Below are 12,045 nucleotides of genomic sequence, written 5' to 3'. Positions count from 1 at the left end.
TGTATAGTACATTTTATTGTTTTAACAATAAAAAATATTAAAGACAAAATGACTCTGTTACCATAGTGTAAAGTGTTTACTTTAGCATTTTCTTTACAAATATATCATCTCATCTCACTCTGTTTAAAAAGATAGACTATGAGAAAACTTTTATTTGCTTTATAAGAACAATTCTAGCTTTGAAGTTCTAAATCCAAATAACAAATGCTTATTTTTCCCCTCTAAAACCATTTCTGTAATAGCAGCCTTTTGCTATAGTGTCTTCTTAAACTAATTTTAAGACCCCTTAAAAAGATGTTTGGAAAGTTTTGTGAGAATATTTTTAATCCCCACATTTTTGAAAACACTTCAGGAAATTAGATATATGAAACATAAACCTGTCGAGAAGGTCAGCAGAAACTAGAATTTACAATCAAATGCTGAACAGCCACACTGCTATCCCTTCTGATAGATTTAATCAAAAGGTTTCTATGGTGGTTTCTCCTTAAATTTCAATTTGAGTCATTTTTATTTGTGAAACTGAAAACAAAATCAAGCTTTTATGATGACAGATGCAAATCACAATCGCATCAAATGCTAGTTCTTACCTATAAAAGGCCCTTCCATAAATAATGCAGCAAGGGCCACTCACTGAGAAGGTACAAGTATTTATAATGGTCTCTAATTCCTTTTTTATCAAAATGACAGCACCTAAAATACAGCAATCCATAATGTACCACAATTACTTGAGCTTTCAGGTTCTTCTTTAAAAAACTAGTACAATATCATCATGCCTTTTCAACTTTTCATACTTTCTCATAAGAATCCCTGAAAGTGGTAAAAAAAAAAATGTATCCCAGGTTACAATAAACAAGTATCTTTGTACTCCCACATTTTAGGTTAACATTGATAATATCCTGGGGTAGATATGCGCTGATCTAATTTTTAAAGGACCCTTTATCTTTATTCTCTTACTTTATTTCTTCCCTTCTAGGGACCTTCCTTTCCTCTCATAGGGTGGTGATACCGTCTGCACAGGAATGATAGTGTATATAGAAATGTAGAAGACATTCCTGCTGAACTTTCAAGAGTATCCTTTAAAGGTGAAGTATAGGGAGTCTTTAGAAAAAGAAATGACCATAACTTCCATTAAGTTGAAAAGTTTTAAATGCCTTCTTTCTGAAGTTACTTTACCCAGGTATTTTTCAAGGAATGTATTGTATTAACATTATTACTAATTGATATTTATCTCTTCTTCCCCTGCTCCTACATACATACCACAGAAATTATAAACAGTGACCTGGAGAATAATGTGGTCATGTAATTATTTGGAGATCCTTATTTTGTAAAAAAAAAAAAAAAAAAAAAAAAGAAAGAAAGAAAGAAATGACCCAAATTGACTGAAAATCAAATAAAGTAAAAGATTCAAATGCTCTAGATTTAGTTTATATATTACTAAAAATTGATTTTGTTTCCAAACATCTTGCTTTTTTTTAACTTCTCAAGCTCTATCCGACATAATAGTTCATAAAATCATACCCATAAACAATGAGATTGCAACTGACTGTATTGTTATTGTCTCCAAATTTTTGAATATATATATAATAACTTTACATTTTATATAACTGTAATTATATGTATATATAAATATGAATTGTATCAATATGAAAAAAAAGTTTTTCATCATTATTTGCTTAGACAATAAAGAATTTACCAGGGTGAATAAATTTGGCCTCAGAGAACAATTAGCTTGTCACCATTTGTAATCCCTAAACTTTAAAACGTATTCAGAATCCACTAGTAGTCAAAGAAATACAAATTGAAGCAGCAGTGTAATCCTAACGTTTTATCTACCATATGATCAATATTTGAAAAGAATAAAAAATAACCAGCGTTACAATGATAGGTAAAACAAAGCAGTAGAAGTGTAAGTTGTGAAAAATAAATTTTTTTTAATCTCAGAGCAAATTGACAGCATGTACCAAAAGCCTTTAAACATTTTTTGACCCTGAAATTTCATCTCTAAGAATTTGTCTCAGGAAATAATTAGACAAGTGAGAAATATTGAAGATGCAAAGCTATTTATTGAAGTTCTTTTTGCAGGCTAGTATATGAATAAGCAAAACCTATTAATAGATTCAACCTAAATACCCAATAATAAGTAATTAGTCAAATAATTTATAGTAGTAGTAATACCTTCATGGGCTTCCCTGGTGGCTCCATGGTAAAGCATTTGCTTGCCAATGCAGGTGATGCCAGTTCTATCCTTGGGTCTCCCCTGGAAAAGGAAATGACAACCCATTCCAGTATTCTTGTGAAAATCCCCATGGACAGAGAAACCTGGCAGGCTACAGTCCATGGGGTCACAAAAGAGTTAGACTCGACTTGACAATTAAGCAACAACAATAGTAATACCTTCATACTAGGCATATTAGTTTTCTATTGCTGCTACAACAAATTACCACAAATTTAGTATTTATATTTACATTTTATTACTGTATATGCATAGAAGCAATTCCTGAAAGATATACCACTGAATGTTAATAGTTACTTATAAAAGCTAGAGTTACAAGTGATAGAATTTTTTTTTTCATTCTCTGTATTTAAATCCATGAGCATGTATTGTTGGCATATTAACATATAAATAAATACAAAACAAAGTAATTTCTCTACTTTTTCTTCTGTGACCTTGGAAGAAAAATTCCCTCATTTTTGACCCCCCTTTTTTTAAGATTTATTGATTGATTTATTTACTTTTGGTTGTGCTGCGTCTTCAGTGCTGTACACAGGCTTTCTCTGGTTGTGGCTGGCAGGGTCTACTCTTCGTTGGGGTGCATGGGATTCTCATTGCAGTGGCTTCCCTTGTTGCAGAACACAGGCTGCTAGGAGAGTGGGCTTCAGCAGGTACAGCACAGGGACTCAGTAACTGTGGCTCACGGGCTCTAGAGCACCGGCTCAGGAGTTGTGGCACTCGGGGCTTAGTTGTTCCATGGCATGTGAGAAGCTTCCGGACCAGGAACTGAACCCATGACCCCTGCATTGGCAGGCAGATTCTCACCCACTAGACCACCAGGGAGGCCCCCTGACCCCTGTTTCTTAATCAGAAAAATGAGCTACATGATGTTTTTCTCTTCCTTTCCAACTCTAAGACTTTCTGATTCTAAATCAGCCCCTCAACTCAGGTTCGATCTAAACTTAAAAAAAAAAATGGAAAAAGGGGGGAAATTTTAAGGACGGAAGGAAGCCATCAAGGATATAAGAAATCCTCTTCATTTTGCCAATTTCACACACCACAGAAAACTATAATTGCTTTTTAAGGCAACATAATTCATTCAAGACTGAGGTTCCCAATGAAGTTGTTTATTCACCTTTGCTAATTGTCAAGATGCTCTTGATTTATTCCCGCTTTTAAACTACATGTCCTGAACTGTTATTATTAAAGCAACAGCACTGAGGATATTGTGAATTATCAGAGACAAGACAGAGAAGCTATTAATGCATCCAGGGAGCCAGCATTCATGATGGAGAACACAAAAGATGTCTTATCAAATGAGTAAATAAACAAGACACATTGTTATAAAAACTTGAAGGATATAAATGAGATGTGATAGATAATAATGGAGAAGGGCCATAAGGAAAGGACTCTCTGAGGAAGTAACATTTGAACAGAGACGTGCAAGATCACATCATCTCCATTTGGCTAACTATAACAAAAAAAGATGGACACTAACAAGTGATCAGGACAATGTAGAGAAATTGGAACCCTCACACGTTACTCATAGGAATATCAAATGATGCAACTTCTTTCGAAAGCAATTTTGCAGTGCCTCAAAAAATTAAATATAGAACTAACTTATAACTCAGAAATTCCAATTCCACCCCTATATATCTTCCCAAAAGAATTGGAAATATATATTTAAACAAAAACGTGTACATAAATGTTCATAGCAGCATTACTCGTAATAACTAAAAAGTAGAACAACCCAAAATGTCCATAAACTGACAGATGGATAAATAAAATGTAGTCTGTCATGGAATGGGATGTATAAAGGTTGCACACCTTTGTGAATATACTAAAACCACTAAACTGTGCAATTTTTGAAAGTGTGAGCTTTATGTTTATAAATAAGTGATAAGCAAATTGTATCTCAATAAATCTGTTACTTTTGAAATAACAATAAAAATAATATGGGATAATGACAGCATCTATTTCACCTTCCTCATGAGTTTTATCAAATTTAAAATGAGTTAATATGTATAAAGTACTTAGAGGAAAATACTTGACCCATTGTAAGTGCTATGGAACTGATAAATAAGAAAATTTCCTGTCAAGGTAAAAGTTTATGTTTTGATATACATTCCTACCCCTTCCAAACACATAGTATTAATGGAATAAATATAAAAATAATTTGAAATATATACAACCAATAAACTACTAGTATTTAGAATGTGATATATCTACAAGATCAATAAGAAACAATATAACAGAAAAATGAGCAGAATATAAGAATAATTCATAGGCAAAGGATTCCAAATAGTCTATAAAATATGAAAATATCAACTTCACAGTAAATCAGGAAAATGCATAGTAAAATAAGAAAATAAATTTTATATTCACCCACTTTGACAAAAAAATAAAAAATTCTAATAACCTCAAGTGTTGATGAGGATATGGAGAAATAAACATTTTAGAGAACAATTGGACACTGTCTAGTAGATATGACACTGTATTGGATAATAAAGTTAAAGATACTTAGAATGTATGAACCAGAAATTCCATTTCTAAGCACATTCCCTAAAGAAATGAGACAAACTGAGAATTTTTATTGTATCCTTGTTTACAGTAGTGAAAATTGAAAAATATCTATTAAAATGAGTATGGATTCACCTTGGTATTGGTACAATAGAAACCATGTAGGGTAGTTGATAAATGAATAAATGAACTAATATGCCTAGCAAGGACAAATCTCCAAAAACTAACTTTGTACAAAAAGAAATGTTTCAGAATAATTTGTACATTATATGTATAAATATAGAACAATGTGTATATTTTTAAAATTTTTAACATGTGAAACAATGCTATATATTTTATACATTTATGTACATGCATATAGCTACAAAACAAAAATAGCTTGAAAATAATTAACAACAAATTCAGAATAGTGATTATCTCTATGGAAGGAAGGAAGAAATGAGATCATAGAGGGATACACGTAAGACAGCAACTGTATCTGTAATGTTGTATTTCTTTAAAAATTCCTACCTGAACTAAGTACAGAGTAAGATAAAGATTTGATAAAGGTGGCTGGTGGAAACAGAGATATACTTATATTTTTCAAACGTGTCTATATAACAATAAAAAAAGAAAGAACAGGCCCAAGGTGGACTCATCCCACATGACAGCAAACCAAGACTCAACTGTAGTTTCAACCTTTCCCAGGATCTTGGCATTTAAAGAGACAATCTGAAATTTCCTGGTATGCACTAGTGAAGTAGCCAGTGTAATAAAACCCCTGCCCTTCCTTTTCCCCAAGAAGATGACCCGGTCTGAAACAATTCTGTCTTTTCTTTTGCTAATAATTTCCTTGCCCCACCCTCCTTCTGCTTATAAAAACCTCCCATTTAGTAGAACTCTGTGAAGCACCCTTCTGTGTACTAGATGGGATGCTGCTTGATTCATGAATTGCTGAATAAAGCCAATTAGATTTTCAAATTTACTCAGTTGAATTTTGCTTTTTAACAGATTGGGTGGCAGTGATGTGATCCACATCTGGCGACAATGAGAAACACAGGTGTGGCACCCAGAGAATGCTTTTGAGTCCTCTGTCTTTCCCATCCTTTCCAAGGGGCCTTTTGCTGAGTCCCTCTTGTTTTGACCTCTGCTCTTCTTGCATTCAAGTTCCTGGTCTAATTGATTTTCCTTTACTGGACAGGCCAACTTGAACTGGTACATGATTCAGCCTGGAGCCCAGTTGAACTGGCAGACAGTTCTGCCTAGACCCAAGCCCCTAGCCTTTCAGACTGAAATTCCCAGGTTGTTGAGTGGATAACACAGCTCAGATTCCACCTTGGGAACTGTCAATGGTTTAGTCCACAATACCTCATTTCTTTGGAATCCATCACCAGATTTCACACTGGGAACTTGGTGGCAGCTGCAGTTCTCCATTTTGTTTTGAATCAGTCCACAATTCCCAGTCCTTGGAGTTCATTGGTTCAATCCTTTCCCATGTCCAGAGTTCCACAGGAAATGGTAGTAGTACACAAAGGGTTTTCTTTTGACCAGCATGCAGTAACATTTCTTGCTTCTTTCCAATATAATCACATGTTCATTTGTCTTGTTTCATGTAGATAAAGGCAAACTGATAATGGGATCCTTTGTATTCAAAGAGTTAGGCTCTCCAACTTTTGGCCCACCTGTCTGGAACGATAATGTCAAAAGCTGTGGATATCTACAAAAACAGACAAGTTTTACTCCAATTAGACAAGATCACTCATTTAAAGGGGTTTCCCAGGTGGCTCAAGTGGTTAAAAAAAAAGCCCTCCTGCCAATACAGGAGCCATGGGTTCGATCCCTGGATTGGGAAGATCCCCTGGAGTAAGAAATGGCAACCCACTCCAGTATTCTTGCCTGGCAAATTCCGTGGACAGAGGAACCTGGTGAGCTACAGTCTATGGGGTCGCAAAGAGTGGGACACAACTTAGGGACTGAGCACACACATTTAAAAAGATGCACTTGATTTTCTGTTTCTTCCTAGATCAGTTTTGGAAGGTTATACTTTTCTAAGAATTCATCCATTTCTTCCAAGTTGTCCATTTGATTGACATATAGTTGCCGATAGTAGTCTCTTATGATCCTTTGCATTTCTGTGTCGTCTGTTGTGATTTCCATTTTCATTTCTAATTGTATTGATTTGATTCTTCTCCCTTTTCTTCTTGATGAGTCTCTGTGGGAGAAGGTGAGGGTGGGATGATTTGAGAGAATAGCACTGAAATATGTATATTACCATATGTGAAAGAGATGACCAGTCCAAGTTTAGTGCATGAGGCAGGGCACTCAAAGCTGGTGCACTGGGACAACCCAGAGGGATAGGATGGGGGGGGGGGGGGACACATGTGCACCCGTGGCTGATTGATGTCGATGTATGGCAAAAGCCACCACAATATTGTAACATAATTATCGTCTAATTAAAATAAATAATTTTAAAAAATAAAATAAAAAATGCACTCAAGAACAGGGGATCCCAAGCTGAACAAATAGAATGGGATGCCTATTTTAATTGGTACATAGAAACTTATAAAAGGCTAATGAAAAATTAAAGAGGCAAAAGGCACCTAGGCAACGCCTAGTTCTCACCCATGACATCTCCAAGGTTTCATCATCAGAACACTTGCCCAGAAACCAGCGTTTCAGTTGTAATCTACGGGGATATTGGAAAAGAAATTGTTCTTAAAGGTCCTGTGCAAATTCTTCAATGCTCTCTTACCTTCCCTCTGAGGGAAACTTCCTCCCGCCCCTCCCACAGTTGCTGGGACTCAGGGATTTTTCTGGTAAAACTGTTCGGTTATTCTCTTAAACAGCCAAAGAAAACTAAAAATTAATGAGGTTGTTTAATATTTGCCAGAAATATTTACTGCTTGTCCTAGCCAAACCTCACAAGATATTTGAAAGTGTTTAATAACTTTTATGATCTGAAATTTGGCCAAATTGGAAGCTGATAATCAGAGCCTGATAGGAATATTTTTTCAGGCAGGCCCTCTCTTCCAAACTGAAATAAACTTATGCCCAGAGGGAAATAAGCAAATTAGAAAAAATGTAGTTGGAAGGGTAAGTCAACCTCTTTATCATCCAGGCTGCAATCCTGTTCTTTGGGGAAGTGGAAACAACTGTCTTTCTTTGCAAATTTTTGCTGCAGGGCCAAAGGTGTGGCTCCAAAAGTGCAAAGCTCACCTCCTTTTTTTCAAACCAATTTCCCAAACCTCACCTATTCCCTTTCAAAATGCTAAAAAAAAAAAAAAAAAAAAAAAAACTTTAGTGTTTTTTCTAGATTTAATGAAATCTCTGAAGCTATCAATGATTTGGTAAGATATATTTTGGGGAACAAAGATGAAACAGTTACTTTTTCTCCCGTTCCAATCCCTCCAGAATTCATAAACTTGAGTATTCTTATTATTAACAAATCAGTCTTAAAAAGAACTTGTATGGTAAATTACCATTCTAGCTGCACTTATATAAATGATCAGGCCAAGTTTAATACAAATAAATTAGTTTTACTATGATTATCTTTGGTAAAAATGAGGCTAACTGTGGAGGGAAAAATTATAATTGCACTTCTGTGGATATTAGAGTCTAGTCCTGTTAATTGTCTTTGAAATTTTATTATATCCCTGTAAAATGAGGTGCCCAGTCACTAAGTCGTGTCCAATTCTTTGCCATGCCAGGAAGTACTCAAGAAGTTTAGTTTTGCTACCCCAGAATTGTAATTCTATTTCAGTCTTTCTTCAACAGCCAGACTCCCTCAAGATCTTATTTATCTATTTTACACTATGTGTTGGATATACTATGTGTCAGTTAAAAATAGCCATATTTAATGATAAGCATTTTAAAAATAATTATTTTGTATCACTAAGATCAGGTACATAATACAGCAATAAGAAATAACCCCAAATTTCAATGACTCACAACAAAGTAGATTTCTCACTTGTATTATATATTGACTTTGGGTGTGGTTCTACTTCATAATCTCTTTACTGCAGGATCCAGGTTAAGGAATCCCCAATCTGAGACATCATTATTCTCATAACAGAGAGCAAAGAGAGAATGGTGGAAATATAGGATGACTCAAAAATTTCTGCTTATAAGTTCTGTGTAGCACATCCACTCACATTTCACAGGCCTTCCTTCTGCACCTGGGCCATGGAGAGGTCAGAAATCCAGACCCTTCAGATCAAGGCCAGCTGTCCTCATTGATCAGAATGAAGCCCAATTCTGATTTTATTTTATTCAAGTCTATATTTCTTCCTTCCACCATCTATCCCAAAGCTCACTACTTTCTTTAGGCACATCACCTCCTACTCCATCCAGCATGTTTGGAATATGCCTTAACGTGTGTGCCCTTGACAAATACAAAGTATTGTTAGGTGAATGTTTGTGTCTGCAGTGAACAGAGACATTGTGCCAGATGATATGTCCACTGCATGATAGCTTTCCAGTCCCCTAGGATTAAACCTTCACGTCGATTCCAATTTCCCATCCTACAATCTTCGATGGGGACCCTTGTACAAATCCCCCCAGGACTACATGGAAAGGTCTGAAAGGTATGCTCCAGAGTAGGGGTATTGGCTGAAGGGCACCCAGGTAATATTACAGAGGGCTGTCCAAGGGTTCTCTAGGGCCGGTTACCCTCCCACAGTAGTATGCTGGAGCCAATTTACACAGGTTTGCAAGTGCCAATTATTAAATTTTCAAGAATTTTACAAGCTTGTCATTAAACACAGCCATTATTAAAAATTAAACTTCATTTTATTGTATTCATTTTACTACTTTACCTTTTATAATGTATTTTACCTCATTTCACTGTTACCCAGCCTCTAGATGCCACAGCATCTATTATAACTGAATGATGGAATTTCTATATAACATTGTACTACTGACATCTCATCCCAACTCCACCTTCATTGTTGTCGCATTGGCACCTTGAACTCAGCAACAATGGAAGCATTTACACCACGTGCGCGCATGCTAAGTTGCTTCAGTCGTGTCCAATTCTGCAACACTATGGACTGTAGCCTGCCAGGCTCCTCTGTCCATGTGATTCTCCAGGCAAGAATACTGGAGCGGGTTGCCATACCCTCCTCAAGGAGATCTTCCTGACACCATAGGTATTGGCAAATGCTACAAATCAGGGCTTAATTGATTGCTTAAGGTCTTTGCTCAAATATCACCTACTGAGACAAGTCTTTCCTCACATCTCTATTGTCAAGAATACACATGCATCTTCATCACAATAACTACCTTCTTTACTCTTTATCTTCATAGAATACCCAGTTTATCTATGAAGTTACTTGTTCATTCTTTTATTATTTTAAATAATTATACTTATTTTAAATAATTAAATTACCATTTGTTAACTGTTACTCAGTCATGTCCAACTCTGCGACCCCATGGACTGTAGCCCGCCAGGCTCCTTTGTCTATGGAATTCTCCAGGCAAGAATACTGGAGTGGATTGCTATTCCCTTCTCCAGAGGATCTTTCTGACCCAAGGATTGAACCCTGGTCTCCTACACTGCAGGCAGATTCTTTCCTTTCTGAACCAGCAGGGAAGCCTATTTGTTAATTAGCAAATGTTAAATCAACTTTTGTTAAGTAGAGCACAGGATGCCCGATGACAAGCAACAGAAGACCACAGGCTAAACTGAAATAAGAATTTCATTGCTCACGGCTCCTGGAGGAAGTACACAGGACATTCTGAGGGGCCTCACTGGGAGGCCAGGGTGCAAGCAGAGAAGGGGATGGAAAATCTGGGGCACACGCCTTTATTAGCATCCATGGGGTTTGAGGTTGTGCTTTGAGGTTTCCAGGCTAAGATCAGATTGGTCAATTCAAATCAAAAGAAGCAGCATTTCAGTAAGCTCCACAGGGGTCTTACCTAAGAAGCACAAAAAAGGAAGGTCCTAGAAGGTCCTGGGAGGTCGGGAAGACTTTATCACAAGGGCTCTTGGGGAAGTCATATCAAGAACTTAAAATTACTTCTGACTCTGTTATCTAGGGCCAGCTCTTACATAAAGGGAATAGTGTCATTTAAGGCTCTTACAGGCTGGTTGGCCAAACAAAATGGATGCAAAGGAAGCAATACCATGGAGTAACTAGGCTAAACTCTCAAAAACCACAAACTTCTAAGTTCTATGAGAGTGTGAACATTGTTCAACTTATTCACTGCTGTAATCACAGCATCAGAATAAGAACTGGCATACAGTAGGTCCTCAACAAATATTTGGTGAATGAACAGACCAATGGATGTATGTGAGTGAATGAATGAATGAACTCAATGTTTAATACTCATAACATTGGAATAAATCTAACTATGGAAGAAATACTGGAGCAAAGCCCAAAGGACCACAGCAAGATATCCTTCATATTCATTAAAATAATAACTTTCATTGAAAGCCAGCTGTGTGTCACATTCCTGTGACTATGAAAAGCTATAAAATGAAGATCCATCCCTGGGGGTCACAAGGTAATTAAAGAAATAGAACATATGTAGAAAGAAATTAATAATAGAATGTAATAATTTCATGATTAGTGAAATATCTTCAAGTGGTACAAGACATTTCAACTTCATACAAATAGATGTGTGTAAATATATGAGAGATTTTTTAAATTTTCACAAATAATTGTGATATAGGGGAAAAAAATCAAAGCACACTTGTCAAAACCAAAAAGATTTGCCAGTAACTTGTTCTGTCTTATAACACAGTACTCAACAGCATTCAAAAAAAAAAAAAAAATCCAGCCTCTCCAAAATGGATCATAACAATGCCCAGCATACAATAGTGAATTATTAGATATATGAAAAATTGGAATACTATGACTTATAACCAAGAAAAATAGCAGACAATAAACACAGATCTGATCTGGATTTTAGTATTAGCAGATAAGCATTTTAAGGCAGGTGTTATAAATTTGTTCATATTTTTATGGAAAAGAGGATCATAGTAAGTAAGCATATGAGAAATTGCAGCAAAGAAATAGAAACTATAAAAGAAGAGCTGAATGGAAGCCTTATAACTGTAAATTATGCTAATATATTTTTTAAAAGGGCTTCCCTGGTGGCTCAGATGGTAAAGAATCTGCCTGCAATGCGAGACCCCAGTTCAATCACTGGGTCGGGAAGATCCCCTTCATAAGGGAATGGCCACCCATTCCAGTATTCTTGCCTGGAGAATCCCATGGACAGAGGAGCCTGGCAGGCTACAGCCCATGGGATCGCAAAGAGTTGGACATGACTGAGCAACTTACACACACACATTTTTTTTTAATTCCCAGATGGGCTTAAAAGTATATTGG

This window comes from Giraffa tippelskirchi, chromosome 11 (assembly GCF_054371585.1).
Source record: "Giraffa tippelskirchi isolate mGirTip1 chromosome 11, T2T-mGirTip1v1.2.pri, whole genome shotgun sequence".
Lineage (NCBI taxonomy): Eukaryota > Metazoa > Chordata > Mammalia > Artiodactyla > Giraffidae > Giraffa > Giraffa tippelskirchi.
Note: the sequence above shows the minus strand (reverse complement) of the source record.